Genomic DNA, 2,457 nt, shown 5'->3' on the forward strand with positions numbered 1-2,457 from the left:
ACAGTATTAATTCTTCCAATCCCTGAACATGGGATGTATTTTCATTTATTTTGGTCTTCTTCAATTTATTTCATCAATGATATATAGTTTTCAGTGTAGAGTTGACCCTTGAACACCATAGGTTTGAATTTCATGGGTCCGCTTTTTTTTTTTTTAATAAATACAGTACCATATTATAAATGTATTTTCTCTTATGTTGTTTTTTAAAGTAAGTTTGTTTTCCATTTTCTTTGCCTTTGTGAAACAGAAATTTAAGACCATTCAGTGGTTGCTCCTACCTATTTAGTGGCCTGTGCAGTGGGAGCTGCAGACCACTCTTCAGTGGCAGGCAGGCTGAGTGCTATAGTCTCCAGTGGGGAACTGCTGAGTAGGCACAGAGGACACCTGCACATTCTCAGACCAGTCTATGTCTTCAAGTTGAGTAGTAGTGAACTCAGGAGCTGGAGCAGTCCCTTCACCCTGAAATTCCTCCTTGGTCACAGCCTTTTCAGCTGCCACCTGCTCTTCCTTTTCAATCTCTTCAGGATCTCTGTAGAAGTAGAGATCGGGCATGACCTCCCATAGGTGTTCCCAGGAAATGGTGCCACGCACGTGCAGATCCCAGGCCAGTATCCGGCACATCAGACCCACTGAGTGAGCTCCCTTGTTGCAAGAGATGGCAAGGTCCACATCGCACAGAGGAAAGTCCGTGTTACACAGATCAATGAACGGTAGGCAGGTTAACATAAGACACCTCTGTAAGAGCCTGGTGCTCAGCCCTGGGATCAGTAACCACCGGAAGTCTCAGGTCTGGAACGCTGCTTGCATCTGCTTAGTGAAGTTTCCAGGAGTGAAGCGGCCAGCGGTAGGAGTGTCTGTCGTAGCAGGAGCAAACTTCAGCACAGCTCGCTGGCCAGTATTCCTGGATGATATGACACTGACATCAGATGGGGTTTCAATGGCAACAATAGCATGAGCTGCCAGCAGAAGCTTTTCCCAGGTTCTCTTCAGATTTATGCTGTAGATACCATCACTTTTCCTTCTGTAGATGTAGTGTTCCAGCTGGAAGTCAAGGCTGGTGTCACCCAAGCAGGTGCCTAGTGCAAGGAATTTGAGGCCATCCTCCTCCTTCATTTACAGATCATCAAGGGCTCCAGACATTGGGAAAGTTTCCCTTTAACTTACGACAGGAATGCAGAACAACACTGTATGGACCCCTCCTGGGCTAGTGCAGAACGACTTTCGTGTTTTTCTTAATAACATTTCCCCCCCTCTGGCTTCTGTATTAAGAATACAGTATATAAGAATACAGCCACCTGAGTGGCTCAGTCAGTTAAGCATCTGCCTTCTGCTCAGGTCACGATCCCAGGGTCCTGGGATGGAGCCCCTCCCTCATCAGAGTCCTTGCTCAGCGAGACCTGCTTCTCCTTTCCCTCTGCTGCTCCCCTTGCTTGCGCTCTCTCTCTCTCTCTGTCAGATAAATAAATAAAATCTTTAAAAAAATTACACAGTATATAATACATATACAGAATATGTGTTAATCAACTATTTCTGTCATTTGTAAGGCTTCTGATCAACAGTAGGCTACTAGTAGTCAAATTTAGGGAGAGTCAAAAGTTATATGCAGATTTTCAACTATGTGGTGGGGGGTTAGCATCCCTAATTCTCATATTGTTCAAGGGTCAACTCTATAAATCTTTCACCTCCTTGGTTAAATTTATTTTTATTTATACTTATTATAAGTATATTATTCTTTTTATACTACTGTAAGTGGTATTGTTTTCTTAATTTCTCTTTCCATATGTCATTGTTACTATATAGAAACAACTAATTTTTGTACATTCTGTATCATACAAATTAACTGAATTCATTTATCAGTTCTAATAGTTTTTTGATGGAGTCTTTAGGCTTTTCTATGTATAAGATCATGCCATCTGCTAACAGAGACATATTACTCCTTCCTTTCTGATTTGGATGAAAGGACTTGACTAATTGTTCTGGCTAAACCTTCCACTATTATGTTGAATTGAAGTGGCAAGAGTGGGCATCTTTATTTTGTTCCTGATTTTCCTCATCTTAGAAAGCATTTCACTGTTTAGTGTGATGCTGTTATGGGTTTGTCATATATACGACCTGTATTATGGGTGAGTTACATTCCACCCACACCAATTTCATGAAGAGTTTTTGTCATAAAAAGATGTTAAATTTTTTCAAATGCTTTTTCTCCTTCTATTGAGATGAGCATATGATTTTTATCATTAACTCTGTTAATGTGATATCAAATTTATTGATTTGTGTAAGTTTAACTATCCTTGCACCCCAGATTAAATCCCACTTGATTATGGTGTATTTTTTTTTTTTTTAAGGCTTAAACTCATAACCCTGAGGTCAAGACCTGAGTTGGGTGTTTAACCAACTGAGCCACCCAGGTGCCCTATGGTGTATGATCTTTTTAATATGCTGTTGATTTTTTTGTTG

General features: G+C 40.6%; 1 pseudogene; it reads right to left on the minus strand.

Moving 5' to 3' along the window:
- Window positions 1-251: 251 nt before the first annotated feature.
- LOC113248890 (40S ribosomal protein SA-like) lies at window positions 252-1,140 on the minus strand (annotated as a pseudogene).
- Between the last annotated feature and the right edge of the window lie 1,317 nt (window positions 1,141-2,457).

Source organism: Ursus arctos, unplaced genomic scaffold (assembly GCF_023065955.2).
Source record: "Ursus arctos isolate Adak ecotype North America unplaced genomic scaffold, UrsArc2.0 scaffold_1, whole genome shotgun sequence".
Lineage (NCBI taxonomy): Eukaryota > Metazoa > Chordata > Mammalia > Carnivora > Ursidae > Ursus > Ursus arctos.